This window comes from Chelmon rostratus, chromosome 18 (assembly GCF_017976325.1).
Source record: "Chelmon rostratus isolate fCheRos1 chromosome 18, fCheRos1.pri, whole genome shotgun sequence".
In the NCBI taxonomy this organism is placed as follows: Eukaryota; Metazoa; Chordata; class Actinopteri; order Chaetodontiformes; family Chaetodontidae; genus Chelmon; species Chelmon rostratus.
Genome location: NC_055675.1, coordinates 21,814,414 through 21,839,787, shown reverse-complemented (window position 1 = coordinate 21,839,787; position 25,374 = coordinate 21,814,414). Strand labels below are relative to the sequence as shown.

The following is a 25,374-nucleotide window of genomic DNA, read 5'->3' as shown; positions in this document are numbered from 1 at the left end:
CTCTTCCCTCTCGCTCCGTCCTCATGGTGAGTGAGCCTAACAAGGAGGATTATATATTTTCAGACTGAGAGCAATCCAGATATGATCAAGTATTTATGTAAGCCGCACTCTCGCGGCTCGGATACATACAGAGCCCTCGACTGAACAGCTGTTTCATAACCAGCAGTCGCTACTCCGTCTGTGCGTGTGTGTGTGTGTGTGTGTGCGTGTGTGTGGATGTTTACGAGCTGTGTGATATCTTATAGTCAACAATAAAGTCCTGAATTATGAATGTGCAGTTAGGAGAGAACGGACGTCTACCTGGCCCAGCTAGAAGATATAAGTGTGTCCATATGTTGTCTGTTGTCTCTCAGTTTCAAAGCTGTTAATTGTTTGCCAGTTAATTAGATTATAAGTAATAATCTACAATAAGTTTAAAGCAAAGACACTTATTGTATTATAAGTTAAACAATAGAAAGACTATTTATAGCTAGCAGGCTGCGCATGTACATAATTCATACATCTGTGTGTGTGTGTGTGTGTGTGTGTGTAGAGATACATAATACATAGTATACATCAGTGTTAAACCAGGTGGGCTGCATAGTGCTGAGGTTTGCGGATATACTGCATTGTATGACACACACACACACACACACACACACACACACACATGCACGCAGGCGGAGTGCATATACACACACTCAGTATGTACACATACCACCACTGACCTGAGACTGGCGTGCTGTGCATGTGTAAATGTATGATTCATATGGAATTAATATGTCTTGATGTTTAGTGTTCTCAATGCACAACAGGATGGACACACACACACACACACACACACACACACACACACACTTATAGACATTTATACTTTCTGTGTTTATATTCTTGCTCCTCTACATATGTGTGTATTTGTATTATATATGTATTTTATTGATGCATATATTAATGGTTGTATGTGTGTGTGTGTGTGTGTGTGTGTGTGTGTTTGTGGTTTCGTATCATACCTGCATAATACAGTAAACAATTTAACGTATAAATATAGATGGCACGAGCTGACCTCGCTGTGCTGGTATTGTTCCTAAAACATCAAGTGTGTTGCTCCAGGACCATCACTGCAACTGACCAATCACGTTATTGTGATGTCACAGCTTTGCAGCTTTGGGTCTATTTCAACCCAAACAATGATTTTCTCCTAAATCTAACCAAACTGCAAGAGAACACTGAATAAAAACAAGAAACTGAAAATAATAAGTTCCACAGTCTCCCAGATGAAAGTCCTACATATGACCCATGCATCCACCAGGACCTGGTCTCTGTGTGGACTCGTGGTCAGCTGCAGTGACGGTCCTGGAGCAACGTTAACTGTGATGTTGTAGTAACACCAGCAACACAGCGATATCAAATAAACCAATATGGATGTTTATTACAGGTGGTGGTTTCTGACCTCTGGTTGCACTTTACTCATGTGTTGTTTCTGTGCTGCACACACACACACACACACACACACACACACACGTTATTTAGTGCTGGCTTCAGGGGATTCAGTAAGACTGAGGTCATGTGACTGTCATGGCCAGACAGAAATACTCAACGTTTGAATATTAAAAACTGTTTGCAGTTGGTTTGACTTTAATTTTGGTCCCATTCTTATGAACACGATGTCTCAGGAACGACTTTGGGGGGATTTCTTCAGATTTGGTTCAAACGTTCACTTGGACTAAAAGATGAACTGATTAGATTTTGGTGGTCAGAGGTCAAAGGTCACTGCGACCACACACAAGACACTTTTGGCCGTAGTAAGAATTCATACGCTAATTATGACAAAACAATATGTATGTCCGAAAGGTCAAAGGTCAGCTTCACTGTGACATCGTGATGCTCTGCAGAAACTCTTTTCTGTCCTTTATTCAGCAGCGTCACTCAGGAGCAGAAGGCAGATTGTGGCCATATTTCACATTTGGTCAGATGCTGAATTGGTGACTCTGATCTTGGGCGTCCACCTTGAAACTGAGCTGACTGTGAAGATCTTCTGAGCTGCAGGTTCAACACGTGTGTGAAGCCTTGATGTTTTACAGTTCGTAGCTTCTCTGCAGCAGCGGCCATATTTGAAGCATTGTAGTCTGGCAGAAGCTGATTGGTTGTGCTGATATTGATCTGAAGGTGGCTGTTGTTGTGATGAAGCTCGCTATCAGCCCTCTGGACAAACAGTCTTTAAGTGAGGACAGCATGTTTCTAACTGGACATTATTCACTGGAATCATACATGTCAACATAGTGAGAACTTCCATTTCACCAAAAAATACACTTGATACCTTTTATTAAACTCCTTCAAAGTCTTCACTTCATATATTATATGAGTCTGGATGTAAATGAGACCTGACTGTTGGTGGAGGCAAATTCTAGTTTTAATTCTAGTTGTATAATAGACATATAGATAGAAATAGAAATTAAGATTAAGATCTCTGCCATTTACTTTATCTGTTCATTTATGTGTGTGTCTGTACTATTATAATATATATACACAAACATACTGTACAAACACAGTGTATGTATAAACAGTGAAAGTTTATGTGTGTGCATGCGCGTCCATGCAAAAGTGCCTGTGTGTTGGCCCAGCGCCTCCCCCCCAGCTGCAGCCCCTCCATCTATTTCTGGCTCTGCGTCATGCCTGGGCTTTACTCCTGTGGCAAGAGGAGTGTTTCTCTAGGGCTCCCACTCTCCTACACACACACACACACACACACACACACACACACACACATACACACACACACCTTCCGACAGACACACTCACACATGCCTGCCCAGTGAACGAGTGAGCGGACTCGGATGTAAACACACAGAGTGACGGACGGACAGAGGAATGGATGGATGGGTGAATGGGTGGCTGCTGACGAACTGGACATAATGGGAGTTTAACTTTAGTGCATGTGTGTGTGTGACACGGAGAGAGAGAGAGAGAGAGAGAAAGAGAGAAAGTGTGTGTGAGAGGGTCGGCCGGTCGGTGTGTCTGTTACCGTGGCGATGGAAGGAGGGAGTGTGAACACAGAGGAATGCTTTCGGTGATAGAGAGGGAGAGCTGGCCAGGTTGGTTCATAGTCTATCTATCTATCTATTGATCCATCTATCTATTGATCCATCTGTGTATCTACACTTACATATTGGCTCTTTTCTCTTTGTGATGCTTTATTTTTCCAAGTATGTTAAAGAGTGCTTTCCTGTCTGTGCGTTTGTGTGTATTTACTTGTGAATGTGTGTGCGTGTGTGTGTGTGTCTGTTGCAACCAAGCAGGGGGGATGTCCTCGTCCGCTGTTGTCGTGGCGATGCAGCAGCCATGAATGACAGCGTGTGGTAATCGCTCGCGTGTGTGTTTTTGTGTGTGTGGCAAGGGTAGCTGTGACATAAGCTTCTTAATCAGAAATGTGCCTCTCTCTCCTCCGCTCTCTCTTTCTCTCTCTCTCTGGTTTCTTACTGTTTTCCAATGTCTCTCTATCTCATGATCACCCATCTATCTATCTATCTATCTATCTATCTATCTATCTATCTATCTACTCAAACCTTCATCCCTCGTCAACCTCTACTCTCTCCCAGGGTGCTGTTAATGGACACACACACACTGGACAGCTGACTGTCTCACACAGTGGTGTCAGTTCCCTCCATTAACCGAGGGCTGCCACCGTAACACACACACACACACACACACACACACACACACACACACACACACACACACACATACACACAGAGTGTTGGTTGTCTTGAACCTTGAGAACAGTGATTTACAAGAAAACTGATGTGCTGTTTGTGTGTGTGTGTGTGTGTTTTATGTTGCATATGTTACCTTGCTGCTGGGACCTCCCTCGTACGACAGCTAGTATACACAACACACACGCAGAAATACACACAAACACAGAGGTGTGATTACTGTACAGTGACCTTGAGAGCGATTTCTTGTCGTCTTTTTCTCCCTCTCTTTTCTCTCTTCATGCTCTCTCTTCTTTTACTGCATCTTTTTTCTCCCGTTGTTCTCTTCCTTTACCTTCTCTGCTTTCTCTCTGTTTTTTTACTTTAGTCTGTGTTTTTTCTTCACTTTGCTTTTCATTTCATTTCCTTTCCTCAACTTTCATCTCATTTCTTTCCTCCTGTCATTTCTCTCTCTCCGTCTAGTTTCCTTTCATTTTGTCTCCTTTGTCTTCTCTCTGTCTATCTGCTGCTGTTTCTCTGTAAACTGCGTCGGTCCTGCGAGTGGAATAACCTCTGATCTCTGGAAATGCTTTTATTTTGAAATTTCCCTGATCCAGTTTGACATCATTTACTTTTAAGCTGCCAAAACAACCGTTTGCTTTAATATACATGTCATAATAGAGTCATTGTGGATCAGGTGACAGACAGACAGAAAGAGACGGTGGAAAACGATGCAGCTGTCTGTCTGTTTTTCCCGACAAACACTGACAGACAGTTCAGTAAATACTGTCGATGGAAAGATGAAGAAGTGGCACAAACATAAGATGGGCTGTCAGGCAGACAGACAGACTGGGATGCAAGAAGACAGACAGGTGGGCAGATAGAGAGTCAAACATAAACACTGGCAAGCAGACAGACAAGTTGACATTCAGATGGACAGGTAAACAAAGAGAAAAAGACAGACAGACAAAAAAACAGACAGGAAGACAGGCAGACAAATGGAAAAAGACTGCGAAAATAGCCAGAAACAGCCAGACACACAGACATTTAGGCAAATAGTGAGACGGCAAAACAGTCAAACAGTGAGACGGGCTGATAAGGCTCATATACAAATACATGAGAGGCAAGCAGACAGACAGACGGAGCGACAGACAGACAGACAATCACTTCCTCCAGTCCTCTTAGAAAGAAGCGTAGGAAGTCCTGCTGGTCCGCCAAGTGTGTTAAACCATTTTTCCATTCACAAATTCTCAGACAGTGAAGTGTGCTGCTTCTGCCCCGGTATGTGCACGTGTGCGTTCGCTGTGCACGTGTGTGTGTGTGTGTGTGTGCATGCGCTGTGTGATGCTCTGGAGTCGGGTGAGTAGGCGATGTGTGTCTGAGGCCACAGTTGATCGCTTTGCTTCAGCAGAGACTCAGGGCTCATTTCAATTTGTTTTGGGGCTGTTGTTGTTGTTGTTGTTGTTGTTGTTGTTTTCGATGTGACTCTGAAGATGAGAATTTTCTGAGTTCTTGCCTCCCAGAAATATGCTGTTGTACATCACAAGGAGCAGGCAAAGGCTCCATATAACAGTCTGCTGAAGCGAGGGGAAACTGGATTAGCACTAACCACTACAGCTAACATATACTGATGATGATTAAACCCAGAGAAGATGTTTGTTTCACGTTTCAGTCCATTTACTACAAAAAAAGCCCATTACTTTATATTGCTGCTAACGAGTTTCCAAAGACCTGTGGTGTTTTTCCCTGCTTCCAGGCAGGTTCCTATTCATTTGCGTACGGTATGAAAATCATCCTGCAGAGACAGCTAATCCATCACAGAGAACATCACACACTATCTGCTTTTATTTTTAAGCATGCTGCGTTGCTGTTGCGTGGTAAAGTCTGTAGGGCAGCTGTTTCTCAGGAAGTGGCATGTTGGCTGTTTTGAATAAACACACATCGCTGGACACGGGGGAGTTAGCATGCAGCAGCTAGCAAATCCATTTCATTGGCTTTTGCGGTGCAGATAGGGTTCAGCTGATGAAGACTGTTCGATGCAGTTAAAAGCTCCAGAAAAAGTTGGCAAGTTGACTTCATTAAAGTGATGTTGCATTACCAGATCTTAGCAGCTAGCCTGGTGAGTACAAATGTCGTCATAACTGCGAGTAAAATTGGACAAAACAACAAAAATAAGACTCAGTTTGTTAGAAATTAGATTTATCTTTTAAGGATAAAATCTTTGTTTTCTATTTCCCTTACTTTTTCCTTTTTATAGATGAACTAACAGCACGTTTATCTTGAAACCCCCCCTTCATATTTATGGAAAATACATCTTCTTTGCTTCAGACCGAGAGCAGAATCAGCTGAGAGTTCAATAAACTCACAGTGTTTAGTAATAACAAATGCAGGTTAGAGTCTTAGGTTACTTGAAGGCTAATTTTTTCACAACTCCTCCCGCCTCTCTGATATCTGTCTGTCTGTCTGTCTGTTCAACTCTGCGTCTGACCTATATTTGTGCTTCTTCTGTGTGTGTGTGTGTGTGTGTGTGTGCGTGTGTGTCGTAACTCAACCACAAAACTCATGTTACCAAACACAACCCAGCTTCCTCTTAGTATCCTTAACACACACACACACACACTCGCAGAAACACACATGCTCAAGCAGGACAGGTGGCGGTATCACCTTGACGTCCAGTTTTACGACACACTCCACATTCATCTCTCTCTCTCTCTCTCTCTCTCTCACACACACACACACACATACATGCACACTCTCTCTCTCTCTGCAGGTATAAGCCCCTTATACCTTCTGTGCTGCAAAGGCTGCCAGGACCACACACACACACACATGCACACACACACACACACACACACACACGCAGCAGGTAGTGGCAGCATATCATAGCCTCTGGTCGCCTGGCAAACAGAGCTTCATGATGGAGGGATGATAGGAGAGAGGGATGGGCAGATGGAGGCAGACAGGAAAAAGGAAGCATGGAAGTGAGGTTAGAAGGACGCAGACGGGATGTTGATGGAATGATTGAAGAGTGTAGAGGAGGATGAAGGATGTCGAAGGACAGATGAAGGGAGGGATAGAAGGGGAGATGTGGGAGATGAAACTTAAGAGGGAGGAATAAAAGAGTGACGTCGGAGTGACGGGGGAGAGGGAGAGGCAGGAGGTACGATGAGGAGATGGGAGTGAATAAAGGGAGGGAAGAGGTTGTGGAGGGAGTGATAGAGGATGAAGTGATGGAAGGCGTAGACTGAGTGATAGGCACAGAAAAGGTGATGATAAGAGAGTTAAAGGGGGAAAAGAGGGATGGGAGGGTGATGGTGTGACTGAGGTAGAGGTGTGGAGGTAAAGTTGAAAGATGGAACGAGTGTAAGAAGGAGAGAATGACGAGTGAAAGTAAGGAAGAATTGTTGCTTATTGCGGTAAAATATTTCCTCTTTCTGTTTTCTTTTCTGCCTTTGAGTCATTTACTCCTTTCTCCTTCTTTCATCTTTCCTCCTCCCTCACCTCTCCTTTCATCTCCACTTCTTTCCTCTTTCACTATTATTCCTGTTATCCTCCTCTACCTCCTTCAACCTAATGTTCACTCTCCTTTGTCTTCCTTTTGTTCTCCTCTTTCCTTCTTTACTTTACATTCTCGTGCCCATTGGCTGTCTGTCTTCCTCCTCCTGTCCAATAATCTCACTTTCCTCCTCTTCCCATTGTTTTGCTCCGTCCTCTTTTCGCCATCATCTCGGTTGACCTCTTGCTGCTTCACACGTAGCAGCAACATGTTCAAAAACACACTCCTGTCCTGTCAGGAAAGGCCGGCTGCCTCCTTCCTCTCCGTCAAAACGACAGACGAGCGATGAAGAGGCCCGCCGGTGTGAAGACATGGAAACTTAGAGAGTTAACTGTTTTCTGCCGGCCAAACTTTGTCTGTCTCTCCGTCTCTCTCGCTCTTTTCCCAGAGGTGTAAAAGTAAGTGTGCTTGTGTGTTGGAGTGTGTGTGATGGAGGAAAGAGGCGAGTGTGTGTGTGTGTGTGTGTGTGTGTGTGAGGTTGGAATGTGGAGGCTCGTAAGTCACCTCTGATTTTCCACTCCCGCTGGGACACATCCCATTATCAGTTTTATATGAAACTAGGAAATTCCTCTGTGGTCTGTGTGTGCATGCATGTGTGTGTGTGTGTGTGTGTGCGCACGCGCATGTGTGTGTGTGTGTGTGTGTGTGTGTGTGTGTGTGTGTGTGTGCGCGCGTGGTGTCTGGCTCCATAATGAGCAGCTTAACAGTGGAATAAAAACTGGGCATTTTCCTTCCCCTCTCCTTCTCACTTCAGTGCAGAACTGCCATAAAATCCCTAAAATCTCTCTCACACAGGACTGAAATATGTCAAAATTCAACTTACAAGTTAGCCGATTTTAATCATCCAGAGTTTGTTGATGTATTCAATACTCGATTGGTGGGTTGATTCAGATGATGGTTTATGTTCAGAATGTTTTATGTGAGTTTATCAGATACAGGACTGTCTGGTTAGTTCATGTTCATGATGTGTGGGAACATCTTGTTTATTGATTAGGGTTAGATGCTAATAAAGGGTTGTTGATTAGTTATTTTTTGCTTTATTGTTTGGCTGTTTGTCGGATGGTTAGTAACCGGTTGGATGCTTGAATAGTTACAGTTTCGGTTGTAGCACACAGGATAGTTGGATGCTTTCTTGAGGGTGTTGTTGGTTGGATGGCTGAATGGTGACATGCTGTGAAACCACGTTGGTTGAAATTGATCGGTTGGTTGATGATTGGCTGATATAACTGAATGTTTATTGGTTGGACCATTGAGGTGATTAAATGAATGCATGACTTGAAGCTCTTGTGACGTTTAGTTGCATGAATTTCTTGATTGGTAATTTGTTTGTCGACTCATCCCTTTAATGAATCTGTCAGGATCTTACATTTAAGAGTTTGGATTGTTGTCAGAGTTGAAGTGTCAAATGGTTTCATTTGTCAAATCAAAACAATTTAGTCTACACAGATGTGCAGATGTTTGCAGTTTTGGCAGATTTGACTGGCTTCTTCAGATTTAGGTTGGGATTGGGTGATTGATGGTGTTTCTGGATGTTGGCAGAGTGACAAGAAACGAGTCGGACGTACAGAGATGACTGGAGCTGAAGTTCCCGGCCAAATTCAAAGTGAGTTTGTTGCCTGTAAACGCTGCATGTTTCTCAGCTCTTGCCCTTTGTTTGAATGGTCTCAGGGGATGATCACATCTGGCACATTTGCATGATCTGTGTGAGTAGTTTAGCTAGTTAATTGGTCGTTTTGAAGGTGCCAGAAAAGTGCTCTGTTAGCTGGTCAGGTGTCTTTAGCTGCTGTGGATCACTTCTTACATGGTAGATGGTTGCTTGGTGGTTGCTTGGTGGTTGTTTGCATGGTTGCCTGGTTGGTTGATTGTTTTAATATTATAAAACTGGGGCACAGCTGGAAAGAATAGGGTGATGAGAAGCAGGACTGAGATACAAACATAAATACAAATAGTCAATGCCTGTAAGTTGACTTTAGAAGAGAAGAGGAAAACAGAGAATAGGGAAGAGATGAGAATAGAGTCCAGTTTTTTCCTCACCCGGAGGCCTTTTTACTTCCTAGTCTGCGCTGAATGGAAAATCAACAGAGGAATATTCCACACCTCCTTGTTTCTCGTTTGCCCTCTCGTGTCTCATCTCTACCTTGATCTTTCCGTCTTCAAGTCTGGAAAGAAGGTAGAAGAAGTTGAAGGGGAAGGATGCGATTAGTCAGATTTAATTCCTTGCTTTCACAAAGTCACGTGGCCTTAAAGGTTGTTTTTTACATCAACTGTCTTTTATTGGCTAGCACACTGTGCAGACTATCAGGAAAGATGGGAAGGAGACTAAAGCTCTTTATCAGCCAGCCTTTCACTTCCTTCCTTCCTCATTTTGGCAACCGAATATGCTACTTAGAACAGAATCAAACTCCAAATGATGGCTGGTTACCTGCCAGAACTGGGCCCAGCAGACAAGCCTACCAGCCGCAGCCACAAGTTGCCAGAGTTTGGCTGGTGGCTGGTGGTAATTTCCCACCCTGCAGCCATGTATTCCAGATGTTGTGGATTTGAATCCAACTTGTGACCTTGTTGCATGTCATCCCCGCTCGCTGCCGAGTTTTTCCTTTCATCGGTTTTTCCTCATTCTTTCCACACTCACTGCACCGGTCAACCAACAGAAGTACTGCATTCAAAACTATTTGAATGTGATGAATGCAACGCCTGCGACATGTTCTTGGTTTCTCATTTGGGGCAGAGGAAGTTCAAAAGATTGAGATATAGTGGACTTTAAATTGGATGGCTGTTGGTTGCAAATTCCAAGTCTGGCTGGAAAGTCTGTAGAGAGTAAGTGAAAAACCACATTGAACTTGAGCAAGGCACCTCTCCTGAAACAGCCGTGGTCAGGACTCGAGACTAACGCCGTCCCGTCGTCCTGGGGATGATAGAAAATATGTGTGGAACAGACCAGGACGCCGGGTCTGTATGTATGTATGTATGTATCAATAACTAAGGCTTGGACCCGAGCACTGACTACAGCAGAGCATGTCTTCTCGTGCTGACACTGCACTCTGAAAGGACGCAGTAAACTCGCCATCGACAGGGGATGCACCCTCTTTTTTTCCTGATAATGCTACATACAACAAATTCGTGCCGAAATTGGCTAGAGAGCTAGTTAGCTGTTAGCAGCAGAGTGCTGCACCTTGTTTGGCTCGTGAAGTGAACAGCCAGCAGAGATAATAGAGCCAATTAAGCTAATAGCAAATGCTGCTAAAACCACAGTTAAAAGAGCTAATAGAGCTAACGGAGCTAACGAAGCTAAACACTGCAGCCGTGAGAGTTTCTGTTGAGAGGGACATGAAGCAGTAAACTTAAGACATTAAATTAATATTCTGGTTTTTAAATGATATTAGTCTGTAAATATGCACCAGAGTATCAATTATTAGGGATGCACGATAACTGTTTTTTAAAACCGATGACCGATAACTTTCAGCTCCTAAAGGCCGATACCGATAACCGATTACACACACATATACCTAACATCATGACATCAATACTACAAACAAAACCAAAAACAGTTTTGACTCTTTAAATGAAGAGATATTTATTTTTTCTAATGAAAAACGATTGGTAAGCCTCTCAAACATTTTCTTAAAGCTATCAAACAAACCTATTTGATATCTCACATCAATTTAAATAAGGTGCATTACTTACTGATATAAAAAATAAAGGCCCCTTGAACTGATGCAGATACATGCATCAGGATTACAAACAAGAAAGTGCATTCCAGAAGTTTACAAAAACAAGTATACATAGAAAATTAATGCACTGACACAAGTTAGATTTAAACATTTCTATGTAAACAAACTGAAAAAGGGCAGTCCAGAGTAAGTCAAGCGCCATCATGTCCATGATTAAATCTTCAATAACCTCAGCCCTGTTATCTGCCCGATAACTATCGGCCGGATAACTATCATGCACTCCTATCAATTATGTACTAATCCACCACTGAAAATAGTGCCAAAAGGACCAACACATGTTGGCTTTGTTCTCTTCATAGGATGCATTGACACAAAGAAAGATATAGAATGACGCCGGCCTTATCCTTTAAACTGAAGGATTTTATGCAACATATTTCTGTTTGTGATAATCTGGCAACAAGGCCGTGGTGGAAACAGGAGAAACGAGACAACTGAACCTTCAGGAGCTGATATGCTTCCTTCGTCGGGTCTCTGTGTCACTGAAGCAACTCGTTTCTTCAAATGCGTGAACCAGTTTTTCTCGCTGACTCTGACAGCTTTAGATTGCCTGAGTGCATGAAAGTTGCAGTGGTGGTTGCAAGTAAACAGGCAGATTGTGAAAATCTCTCCTCCGCTTGGTGATCATTCCCAGAAAAAAATTACATGCAAAATGAAAGCAGTTCCTACAAACGCAATAATTCATGGGCTTTCCCTTTAAAGCCTGTGGTGTCACATAACTTACATCAGCTTCATTAGACTTCCTTAAGTGTGTTTACATTCACGCTAATGATCTTAACCTGATTAAGGCTACTGTATAATGCAGACTGCTGAAATGATATCATCCTCTCTGCGGCTGCAGCGATGCAGTTATCATACTTGTGGTTATGTGATGATTGTAAGTGGGTTGTAAGAAGAAAACACACTGAACGTATTTTGTGTGTCAAAGGTCAACTGACAAAAAGGAGAAGAAAAGACGACGACTCGTCATTTGTGTCAGTCTGGAATATGAATACACTTCACCCCCCACTGCTGTGGTATTATAATCAATAACCAGACCTGGTCAGTTTGATCCCATGGAATCATTCGCTGGACTCATCGTAACAGGATTATGGGTAAAACATGCAGAGGAGCTGCATTGTAGATTAAGTGTGATCATGTTGTTAGAAAAAGTCCAATAAAAAAAAGATCCAGCGCAGCTTCATTTTCCTCTTTGGAAAAGCTCAGTTCAGACAGATGGAAACACACACAAGTCTGCCTCGCCATCTGTGTGTGTGTGTGTCTGTGTGTGTGTGTGTGTGTGTGTGTGTGTGTGTGTGTGTTTTGACAGATATGAAACAGAAAAACAGTGTCATAGTTTTTCCCTGCCTTCGTCCTGGCAGACCAGAGCAAGAGGACGACTCGGAAAAATCTGATCTCAAAACAGCCGTCCCACTGTGTGTGTGTGTGTGTGTGTGTGTGTGTGTGTGTGTGTGTGTGCGGCACATGTGACTGTCCACTTCTCCGTCATTGTGTGTTTTGATGTTTTCCATCCATTACATTGTTGGTATGTGTGTGCATGTTTGTGTGTTTTTGGTGTTTTCCATCAGTGTGTTTGTGTGTGTGTGTGTGTGTGTGTGTGTGTGTGTGTGTGTGTGTGTGTGTGTGTGTGTGTGTTTCCGTTCTCTGCCACATCTTAAACCATGTGGCTGAGGGACGACAAATCAGATGAATTGAAGGAACTTTCCTGCCTGTGAGATATCCCCCCCTCCTCTCTCTCTCTCTCTGTCTCTCTCTTGGTCTCTCTCTCTGCCCCCCTCCTCTCTCTCTATTCTCTCTCTCTCTCATTCAATCTCTCTATCTCTCTCCCCCCTCTCCCTGTCACATTCACTCTTTTTCTCTCTCCATCTTTTCTTTCCTTCCTCCCTTTGCTTCTCTCCCTCACTCTCCTATCTCTCTCTTTCCCCTCTCTCTCTCTTTGTCACCCTTTCCTCCCCTCTGTCCCCTCTCTCTGCTACGCTCTCCTCTTTCTTTTTCTCCCCCTTTGCCCCCTCTCTCTGCCTCCTCTCTCCTCATTCCCCCCATCCTTCCCGTTACTCTGTCTCACTTTCTCTTCCCCCTCTCTTTCTGTCTCTCTTTTCCTCCACACTGTCTGTCTCACCCCTGTCTTTCTCTCTCAGTTTCTCCTTCTTTGCATCCCCTCTGTACGTCCTCCCTCCTTCCTGCTCCCCATTTCTTTTCTCCTTCCCTCCCTCTGCCTCCTCTCTCTCCACCTTTTGCCTCTCCCAATTTGTCTTGCTCCCTCTGTTTATCTCTCCCTTCCTCTCTGCCTCTGCTTTCTTTCACCTCTCTCTCTTCTTCCTCCACCTCCTCTCTCACCCCCACCCCCCCTCTCATTTCTTCCTGCTGAATGGTTTCTGAATGTGTGTGTGTGATAGTAAAAAGGGAGGGAAGGGCTTCTGCAACACACCTCCGGTGACCACTTCCTCCACCGCATCCTGTTTATTTCCTGTTACGATAGTGACCGGACACCCTCAGAAATGCGTGCACACACACACACACACACACACACACGCACACAGACACACACACCTCAGTTTTAACACTGTGGAAGTATCTCAGATCATCTAATATTTGACGTATCTGTTTGTTCCAGCTCGTCTTTGAAGCTACATGCTGTTTACACACTGAAATATACAACGCACATGTTTTTCTGATGGCTGCTTCAAGCGGAAGATTCCCTGCATGTCTTGTGCATCATTTTATACACATTCCTCCGAAGTTCAGCCCGACAAATCTGTTGAACATCCTCCAGGCTGAATGATGTTTCAATGAGAGTTGGCTGAAAGCTGAATGTGTTCAAACTGACCGGCAGCGTTAAGAGGTCAAACTCACGATCGTTCTCTTGTGTGTGTTCTTACAGGATGGTCCAATGAGGACGCTGTCTGTCGGGACTCCCGCTGAAGCCGAACCGAGCATGAGCGGACCAACAGGTAAACCAGAACACCTTCTGCAGCATGTTTGCTCGGGGTTGCACCCTGAGCCTTTGCATGGTCTCTGTACGGCTTCGGAGTGTTTTCCACTCAGCACGTTTCACATTTAATGTCGCACTTCAAAACAACATAAAGCCACTTTGCGGAAATGATCCTCAATGGAAATTGTAGGTATTTCAAAACCAGAGATGGTTTCAGAGTGAAAAACAAAACAGTTTCATCATCAGGTGGCACAAAGTTTTTTGTTGGTTTTGAAATTAAACAACTACGACCTCAAATTACTGATTTGCAGCTTTAATTTGAGGGTGTTTACATCAGCTGAACAGTGTAGAAACTATGATCCTGTTTAAACTGCACATTTTCTTCCAGTATTAGGAGACAGAAAGTTCGTGGACAAAAAAACCCCTTAAGGGCCACTTACTACCCTTTTAACAGAGCTTTCAACCACATCTCATGTTCCTGCTGAAAGGCAATTGAAAGCTCATAGAAAAGCTAATAAGCGCACTAGCTGCATCCACTGGAGAAGACCATGAGCTGTGGTTGAAAGGTGGGTTGATGTCATGTGACTGTCCAGGCCAGTCAGGAACATAAAACCTCCTTGGATGCCTTGTCTGCATGTTTAGGACCACTGTCCTCATGCATTGTCCAAAACTGTGGTGACTGTGTAAAAGAGCTCTGTGAGTCCTTCACTGTTCATTCAATGTGGATGTAAAAAGGCTCAAATTAAAGCTGAGAATCACCTCACACAGAACGATGGAAAACGCACTTCCCTCACCAAGCAACAGGAAGCGCTTGACATCAGACTGACAGGCTCAGGAGTTTCAGGACTCTTTCGGTTTTCTGTGAATACAGACCATCAGTTTTCAGACTGTGGAACTGGGATCAGACCAGTGTGTTGCTGAGATGGTTAAACTGGACCTGGAGCTGCTTCACGCTGAGATTTCTTTTGATCAGTCTTTGCTGTTTTACTAAGGAATTTGTTGCTGAGCTGGTTAGACTGGTTTCCGTGCTGGTTTTGGTACGCAGCAGTGTGCAGTTGCTGTCGCTACAGCAGCTGGTTCCTGATCTGATTGGCTTTTATTTTATTGCAGATTTTACTGTGGCATCTATACTGTTTTTATACCTGGTTATACTGGTTTGTCTTGTATTTCTGGCATTACCAGCTGGTTTCTGAACTGGCTCCACTGGTCTCTGTGTGTGTTTCCACAACATGATCTGGTAAAAAATAAGATCAATTCCTTCTAAACAGTCACAACAGCAGGAGGGGTCAGAATTTCAATGTGACCACAACCAGAAATGGAACTGGGAGTCAGCTGTAAAACACACAAACACACACTCAAATTTGTGCTTCTGTACTTGCAAGGCCTAACCTTAATTCTAATCCTGAACCTGACCCTGACCTAAGTCTAATTCTAACCTAACCCTTTAAACCAAGTCTGAACCCTCAAACAGCCGACCGACCAAAATGTCCTCACTTTCCGAAAACGTCCTCACTCCCAAGGACTAATCCTTCTACTGGTTCTCACAAGGGTAGATGTACAAGCACACACACACACACACACAGACACACACACACATTCCAGGGAGCTAAATTACCATCAGTCGAAGTAGCTGGAATGATTTCGGTTTGACACAGACATTGTGGTTGGTGGACCAAAAAAGTATGTTGGAAAGCTGTAAAGGAATATGTTACCTGCCCCAACACGCTCACACACACACAAACACACACACACACTGTAATATAAACATTATTCAGGGACTACAAAGATAGTACGAGGGGTACGAGCCAAAATAGATATGAAAAAACAAATCAGTACAACACGAAATGTTGCAATGAGGAGACGTGTTTGGAGCTCTCCTGGGAAGTCAGAGTGAGGCTGTGATGATGGCTTAGTGCTTCATGATCACACACACACACACACACACACGCACACACACACACACAGAAATCACTGGCTTTCAGCAGCCCGCTCTGTGCCAAGGTTATGAAATAATTTGCGTGCGCACGCCTTTCAACACAATTCTTCTTTGCTTCTTTGCCTCCATTCAAGCTGAGACACGACTTGGGAAAGACAAAAATAGAACCTCGCTGACCTCTTCTTTCTCCCCTCCTCTCTCTCCTCCATTGTCATCTTTACTCTCTCGCCCCTCTCTCTGCCTCCAGTCTGATATTGATGCAGCTGTCTCGCTCGGGTCGGGTAATGCTCGCGCTCTAACGTGGGCGGCGGGGTGTTCGGGGTCGAGTCTTCGAGGATTTTTACTCTCCCCAGTGGGAAATGTGGCTTTTATCAACACAATACTTCATCACGAAAAACTAAATATACAGCAACACAAGATCAAATGAAACAATAGTCTGAATGGTTCAGTGATTCACCAGAAAAATGTGGTGCGAGAGTTTGTTTGGTGCAGTTTTGTTGCAAATTTGTGGTCCAGAGTGAAGAATAAACGTGAATGTCAAACTGTTTGAACTGGCTCAAATTACGAGTCACCGCAGTATTTGGATAGAGCTAAACAGCAGAATAATTCAGGGGTAAATGCACCCACGCTCGGTTTATTGACAGCCAGTGACGATCCAGTTGCCCCTGACAACCTTCAGAGGCAGTAAGAGAGGCATTGGGCTGCGCTGATATCATCATGAGCATAAATCCGGTTTGTTTTTGCAGCCCCGTGCACGGCAACGACGTAAATGGAAATACATGTTCGCATGCGGACAGAGCGAGGAAACGCACGCGAAGCAAACAGGTGGCAGACAGCTGGGATAGTAACTTTAAACTAGCTGCGAGTATTGAAAATATTAACTCATAAAAAAACAGCAGATTGTTGTGGACGCAGAACAAGCCAGCGTCTGCTGTCAATTAGGGTCTGAGCAAACTTGTTAGCAATGACAACAACTGCAGAAAACTCCTCTCAGCCACAGCTGAGACGACTTTTCAGAGAGCGAGAAAAACAACACGTGTCTCCCGCTTTCCCGAAGGCTCGCAGCCTTTTTAAAGCAGGTAAATATGAGCAGGTTAAGTGCCAGTTTGAGAGACGGGACATCATACTTTCATCACGGACGGAGGAGATGTTGTTGATGCCTCCGAACGGAGCACGTGGAATCGCTGAGTGGTTTGATGATTATGAAAAATATGTGAGTCACACTGTGTGCAGTGGTTTGTACAGTCACCAGATCTCATCACAATGGAACAGCCAGGGGAGCCTGAACAGTGACAGCGCTCTCCACGACCATCATCCAAACACGAAATGAATGAACTTCTTTTGGAAAATGGTGCTCATCCCTCCAGAGGAGACGCGCTGATGCCGAGCAGTGAAGCTGTCCTGCAGGCTCGCGATGGAACTGCTCACTGAGGCTTTTCCTTTTATTTGACGGCCTTTTGTGAGACGCAGCTGTAACAGGAGTCGATGGCGCTCTGGTCTGGTCAAGTAGTAGGTAGTTTGAGGTAGTCTGAGGCAGATACAGATCTCTCTTCCAAACATCCAATCAGAAGTTTTGTACATTATTACCAACAGCTGTATTTACAATCAAGTAAGATCGATGCTTCATAATAAGCCTGGAAGGAGCTATTGTGAGTAATCAGTACTTTTAAAACTATGTACTTCATTACTTTTACTTTATTTAAATGCAGTGCTTATAATGGATAGGATGGATTTTTAGAATAGTTTCAGATGACAATGTGAAAGCAGTCTTTAATCATGAATATGATGAACGAATGTTTTATTTTGAAAATTTAGCAGATTCTGTACACCGTTCCTGTGTCTGACTTCCTGTCTGGCTCCATCTGCCCTGTGCCGATTGATGCATCGAAAACAGAGTCGGCACACGGCCGCGCTTCTGAAACGTAGGCCCTGAGCACCCAGTGGACTGCAGGCGCCGTGTAGAATGGCAGCAATCAGCTCGGTCAGACGCGTCGCGGACAGAACGCGAACGTTCGAACAGCTGTAAAAACCCGCTGCACACCACTCAGCAAGCTGGTGAACATAATGGAGCATTTAGCAGCTAGAGGGAGAGATATTTCCCTCAGGAACCAAAAACAGAGCTAAAGAGAGTGAATATTGGACAGCTCAACACATTTCTAAAAATAAGATATTGCACATTTAAGTAAAGGACCAATGTGCTCACCATCGTATTACTAATGTTAGAATTGCTGGAGATGCATAAGAAGCTGTCAGCGTTGCATGTCAGTGTGACTGCGTGTCTGACAGGACGTCACATGGGTCGTGCTTTGTTTCCTGGTTCCTCAGTCGAGCTGCGTTACTTCCTTCTTCAGGCTTCTTCATCGACCTGCTGTGTGTGCTGTTCATGGTGATGTAGAAATACGTGTCGCTGAACTGGCGACACAAGCTTCTTGGCTGCTTCTCGAAGGAGACTGCGGACAAGCGTGGGGTGCTTTAAGTTGACTGTTTCTCACTGTAGCACCTCATCGAATCAGCTGTAACCTTCATCGTTTTGCTGAGCGTGCGGTCGCAAGGAATGAATTATGGGTGAGGGTCAGTACTGCATGGCGGCCTTGTTACTCGATTAACCTTTAGCAGAAAAAGTGTTGGAGTGATGCTTGCACACACACACACGCACACAAAGGGAAACTGTGTATCACTTCACTACAATGCATCTGATTTACAGAAATGCAGACATCACGGCAACCCTGCAGTTGGCCAATCAGAGATGATGTAATTGACTTCCTTATTCTAGAAAAGATGAGGGAGTTTTCTTAAAAAGAGTCTTGCAGTTTCTTTGTGTTCAGGTTGAACCGTTGGACACATCAGTGCTTCGGATCCCAAACAGTTTTTGGTGTTGAGGACTCTGCAGAGTTCTTCAGGAGGAGTCAGGATTCTCCAAACACTGAGGAACGTTAACCCTAATAAAACCCCTGAACTTGCTGTTTTCAAGCTGTTTTAACGATTCATTACTTGGAAGAATTATCCATTATATCACAAGAAAACACATCACGCTAATATGTTCATAATTAGAAATACAGCTTTAAGTTAGTGAGGACCATCCAAGTGCACGCTGGTTGAAAGATGGAGAAAATGAATGAATAAATGAACGTACATCTGGTGCAGGGTCATGATTGTAGAGAGCCTGAACTCCAGAGATCTGCATGGTTTCTGCATCAACGTGTAATAATAATGGTCTTATATACCACTAATATCACTTCAGTTTGGGGTTTGCACAACAGCAGAAAATTAAATTCTTTATCATACGTTTCACTTTTTCCATTAGGTAATGGACAAATCTGTAAACGCAGAAGGTATTTAGTCTCGCTGAGCTGCACAGCGTGCAGAAACGCTCGTGTGTGCTCGTGTGTCGTTCTGTCTTTGGGAGGACGGATTTCTACTTGAAACCTCCGGGGAGGACTTTCCTGGTCGTCACCTCTTCAGAGGAGGTTCAGACTTGGTTTTAGGGTCAAGGTTTAGGTTAACGTCGGGGTAAAGGTGGAGGTTAGGTATGTGCTGGTTAAAGTTAGGCATGTTAGTGAGGGTCCTCACTAGTGTAGAAGTACACATGTGAAAGACTACAGCTGTGAAAGCTTTCTCTTTGTCTTCGGTTGCCCAGTCTGCGTGGTTTTATTTTGAAATGTGAGATTCTTAAAATATAGAAGACTGTAAAAATGAAGAACCTTTAGTTATAATTTATTGTTACAACCATTATTATTATTCTTATTTAAAGTTTCTGTTTGCTTTTGTCTCTTTGTTTCATCTCTGCGTCTCTCTCTCTGCTCTGCTAAATTCAAACATCCATCATTGGCACGACTGTCACTACTGTGTTGCCAAAGCAATAAAATACATAACAATCTGAAACTTCTGTGTGTGTGTTGGGTGTGTGTGTGTGTGTGTGTGTGTGTGTGTGTGTTGATGTATTTCCCATCAGTCCTGGTCATCCTTACCCAACCCTTTCCCAGAATCCACCACTGACTCACTTGAAACAAAGTACGAGTCAGCTGTTTGACTTAAAAACTCACAAAGACAAAGAAAACGCTTTAATTATTTTAAACTGAGCACGACGTGCTGTGCCGTCGCAGCTGGCCACACCTGTCGAGGTTTGCGACCTGCAGAACCGGGAGGACCGGTCTCTAACTGTTTTTGTGCGCACATTTGTTCGGAATTAAAAAATGCAGAGAGAAGCAGCTTCGGGTTCGTTGATGGAAAAAAAAAATATGCTTAACGGTTTGGTGAAGCACTCGCCACATGTGAGAGGTCTGTGGAACGATAAAAAAAGGCTCCTCGGGGTTGAAGTTCGGAAAAAAAGCTAAAAAGATGTGATGACGTACAAACAGGCTTGATGACACCTGTCATAGGAAGCAGCTGGAAGCATCCCCGACCATTATGATTAGCGGTTGTTGCTCGGTTCTTTCAATATGTTTACAGGAGAACCACATCAGTTGCACATGTGGAAAATCCCAAATCATTCCCATGCATTTAGCACATGGGCCGCTCCACGTGTGACGATGCTGTCCGTCACATGGGTCTGATGCACTTTTGGCGATGCTACAACATGATGTGATTGAACATGTGAAGTGACCTTGCAGGGCAGTTTGTTGCCACGGCGCGTCCAGCGCTTCGGGTGACAGCAGCATGCATCGTGAATGCTGAGTTGTTTTAAATGTGTGGTCATGAATTATGGTCGTATAGGCGGCAGGTAAACGTGCACGTCCTCACGTGTGCACAGTCTGGCTGTTTGCGTATGTTGCTTAACGGACCCACACACACACGCACACACTTTAACGCCGTCGCCGGGGTGTGACGAATACAGGTCTCGAGAGCAGGCTCCTCATCGCCATGGAGACCACCAGCCATTCATGCTTCAGATTCTCTGAAAGCAGGGGAGCTTAGGCATCATGCTGTGTCATCACACCCTCCCCAAAACACACACACACACACACACACACACCCATGGAGACACGACAAACACAGGTGCAGCACACACCTTCACATGCGCGAACGCATACAAACACTAATGATGCATCTGACACGAGATGTTGTTTCAACCACAGGTTTGAGTTTATCTCAGTTCATCTCTGAATGAGACGCTGAATGCGACACGAGGACGAGGCAAGACGGACGCTTTCCTGAAGGCTTTTACGCGCTGGGGGCGTTTTTCAGTCGACAGAGCGAGAACATCACGCGGTGGAAAAGCAATTACAGTTTTTGTTTCCAGAACAAGGTTGATTTTTCTGAGCTTTTGCACCACGCATAAAGGCGACGTCGCGTCACCACACCTAACGACCGTGATGGATTGTTTGTGTTTCTCATCACCAGGCATTATATGATTATTTGACAAAGGACACAAGTTATTCTTGTGTCTCCTGGGCTCCTGTGTGTGTGTGTGTGTGTGTGTGTGCTCCTCTCACTCTCCAAAACCTATTGAGTGAGGAGGAGGAGGACAAAATCATCACTGGATGATGTTGAATCCATTTTTTTTAAAGCTGTTTACAACTGTCTCAAATTGGCATCACTTGAACAGTTTTGATGCCAAATATTCGTAGGCGACTATTTGGCAATTTCATGTCGTTTATTTGTCAGGTGTGTATATTCCTTTAGGGCGCATCCACAGTCCACCCACGCTCTGTTTACCTGATTATACCTGATTGTACCTGTTTTCAGGCCCGCGAATCAGCTTCCCTGTGTTGTCTGTTCTGGCCTGACCTGGTGCTCTCGCTCTCGATCCAGGATCAGACCGGAGTTTACCTCGTCTGAACAGGCGTGCTGTTGTCTGTAAAAACACATCCTGACAGGCTGTTCAATAAATCTTTTTCTGGCTGGTCGTCCGGGTCCAATTTGCTTTTGGGAATCTTAAAAGGAGCATTGACATCAGTTTGTGGGGTCACGGGGAAGCCAATCCGCCATGATGGGCCCACCATTAAAAACATCTGGAAAAATTAAGCTGATGCGTGTAATAGAGCATCTAATAGCTGAGAGGAGCTATTTTTTTTGTCATGTTTGCTTTGTAAACTCAAGTAGAAGTATTTTAGTGGTATTTGGTATCTGAAACCTAATACAAAAGTATTTAATAAGTACACTGAACATAGTTTTCTGTGCTTGCTGTACAGTCTAAAATCTAGCAGTGTTTAATGTCTACAACCTAAAGTTGAGATTTGGAGTATTTTCTGTAGTACTTATGATGTGGCTGTATTTTCTGCACTTGTTATAATCTTAAACTGTCGTTTGCAGTATTTTGCTGTAGTATTTATAGCCTGGGGCTAAATCTGGCAGTATTTTCTGAAGTATGCATCATCTGGAGCTGGATTTGACAGTATTTTCTGTAATGTTTACTCTCTGGAACTCAGATTGGCAGCATGTTTTGTAGTATTTGTAATCTTGGACTGAGATTGGCAGTAATTTCCCTTCAGATTTACACGTGAAGTCGAGCTCAGCTGTTTTTCCTGCGATGTTTACAAGCTGAAGCCGAGGTGAACGCCGTTTTCGTCGGGGTCATTCCCATGTGACTTAATGCAGCATTCCTGTGGACTTACAGCACGCCGGACCGCTGGTTGTGGGGGCTCACTTCAAACTCTGTGGGGACTCAAATACCCAGAATGCCATGGAGGTGACAGTGAAAAAGTAAACGAGCTAGATCACATCACATGGATTAGGTAGGAAGAGTGTCATCCCTCCATCTGGTGTCAAGAGGTCATCATCAGACTCCACCCACGCTCAATGGAACGTGTGTGTGTGTGTGTGTGTGTGTGTGTGTGTGTGTGTGTTTCACAGCATGTGTTTCCCATCTGGTTCCACCCAGTCCCTCAACACTGAGTTCATGCTGACCTCGTTCCCTCGTCTTTCTTCCTTTCCTTCTTTCGTTCACTCTTTTATTCTTTCTCTCTTTCTTCAGCAGCATCTGTATCTCTCTCTCCCACTCATTCCCAGAGTCTCTCACTCTTCATTTCTCTCTCCTCCGACTCCTCGCTCTCCTTTCCTCCCTCCATCCTTCCGTACCTCCTTCGCTTTCATCGGCGTAACACAACACCTTGACCTGGTGCTCGTCTCTAGCGCGTGTTTGACAGCGTGATGTCATCACCCGACTCTCCCCCAGCGAGATGCCACACACGCGTCGTCATCCTCCGCCTCTCCCATTTGTCGCCTGTCATTCTGCGTCCTGCGTCGCTAAAGATAACCATCGTCGTGTAATTTAATCTAATTAGAGGTCTTAAAATCTCATTTGCCTGACAGTAAAGGGTAAATCCATGAATGGGGTTGAGATCATTTCATTTGTTTCCGTGCCGTGCCACATGAGATTCTGTGAGCCGCGTGCCAATTTACACACAATGTGTTTCATTTTCTTGATCCGCGTGTAGCAATCGGCCTGTATCTTCCTTTTTTTTAACATCCTCACACTTGTTGCCAGAGAATTCTTGAAACAAGCGAACAGAATTGGAAACAAGTGGCGTTACCTCACTCTGTTGGCAGCGTGTTTTCCCTGGCCTGAAGGAAGACGCAACGATTCAACACTCAGATCTGAAATGAATTGCTGCATCAAATCATTGAGATTTGTGTTCTGTGAACTTCTCGGTTCCCCTGTTGGCCGACAGTACATAAATCACTCAGTGGTCCCCGGTGGACTGTTCGGCGTTTGCCGGCGTGGACGTTTAACATACACTGTTTTGAGTGATGCAATGCTTGATGCTAACACTTTAGCATATGCTGCATGAGTAAGTGTCCACTATTCTGCATTTAGAGCATCACATAAAGGAAATTTTTCACAACCTGGATCTTAATTTCATGATTTGTTTTTGTTATGTTGTGATTTTTTCTCACTATCCTGAGATCTGCAGGTGATATTTCCCTTCAGGAAGGGCGGCTGAGTGGTGAAGTGAATGAGACCTTACATGAAAGACAAGCATGTGGCTTTATTGGCGATTCTGTAAACAGCCCTTTGATAAGGCGTGACTGGTTTCTGTGCAGGATGTGATCGTGTTGGATGTTTTGATTGTGCTCACTGGGTTTATTCCAAATACAGTAAGTGGTTGGATTAATTAAGCTCAGGGTTTGTTCACAACCTGCGTTATCATCTGACTGCTCATGCTGCTTATCCCGTCCCGTCGATGTCACTCAGCAAAGCCGTTTTAAAGCCCTCATCGAGTCTCAAGTCACTTCAGAGTCAAGTCCAAGTCAAGTCACAAGTATGCATTCAGGGTGCAAATCCAGACGCAGGTGGAACAACTCTGACATTTGAACACTTTCCTTTCAAAGCGGCCTTGATAATGTTGTTTTACAGAGGTGATTCAGAACAAGTCAAGTCTTTAGGTGGACACGTCTCAGGTCTCAGTAGTGTAGTCAAGTTTCAAGTCCTTGTTTGTGTGGCTTGAGTCTGACTTGACGTTTACAGCTCTGGACGTTATTCAACAAGGTGAATTCTCACAATCGTGAGGAAAGATGGATGCAAGTACAAAAACAACGCAGTTTTCCCTTTAAGACTTAGTATATTAGTGCAAATGCTAGTGTAAATGCTACTGCAAATACTACTGCAACAGAAAAGATGTACATGTCTTCCTTGGACGAGGTAATTGTAGCCCCTCATCAACAGTCGCTAGTAAAACTCAGCTGGTGAGTTTCACTTTGTCATACTCAAGCTTGAAGTGTGTTTTTTATATTGACACAAGCCCGTCGTTTGCTTCTGGAAGACACGTTATCATCGTGAACAGACAGCTAATGCACCTGCAGTACTTTTCATACCACGTTGTGTGTTTGCGTTCACATGTGCAGTCAGCGCGTCACAACCATACTGACGTGATGAGCATCATTTGTGCTTTAGCGTGCACGCAGCATCGTTACTGTGAGCTGCCGACAGTGACGAAACATTACGTTGTGATCATTGATATGGCAGAAGAAGCCTCACATCTCACAAAGTTTGTATTTATATGTGTGGGGGGGGCAAATGAAATGCTAATGTTATGAAAATGTCTGTCCATGAGCCAACAGTGAAGTGACATTGGCCTTAATGGCACTCAAGGTTAATTTAGAGACATTTGTCGGCACTCGTTTATGTCCAGCCGGTGGGTGACATCCACCTCTTCACAGTGAAGGAGGAGAGGAGCGTCGTGACCCTTTGGGCTTTCCATATCTTTACAACTTCCGAGGTCGGAAGTTGGAGCTTACGAGGAGCACTTGAAGGCAGCATCAGTCTTCTCATGTGCTCCCTCAGTGTCTGCTGTCTCCCTGAGCGCTATCATTCATCCCATTCAGCTTCCTGCCCTATAAATATTTGAGCAGCCCCATTAGGGAGTGAGGTAATCTTAACACACACACTCACACACACACTCACGGAGGCTGCCATTAAGGCGTAGTAGTGCCTAATAGTCTTGTCGGAGCGTTAGGCCCCGGAGCTAACGGGCTAATTAAGAGCGAAACAGGTTTAACGAGTTTAGACTTCATTAAGGCAGAAACCTGATTAATTAACAGTCGAGGGGGAGAGTTCGTTAACGAGTCGCCTGATTAATTAAAACTACAGATGACAGAAAGTGTAACTTTAAATG

General features: G+C 44.2%; 1 protein-coding gene across 4 annotated transcripts in view; it reads left to right on the top strand.

The window, feature by feature from the left end:
- hivep2a (HIVEP zinc finger 2a) overlaps positions 1-25,374 on the top strand; it is a 103,429-nt gene that overhangs the window by 30,736 nt on the left and 47,319 nt on the right. For 3 of the 4 annotated variants that reach the window (XM_041958051.1, XM_041958048.1, XM_041958049.1), the window contains exon 3: positions 13,834-13,903. The gene's annotated coding sequence lies outside the window, so the exon portion shown is untranslated. Of the gene's footprint in view, positions 1-2,970; positions 3,072-13,833; positions 13,904-25,374 lie in introns of those variants that run through there. The other variant, XM_041958050.1, reaches the window with a different exon arrangement.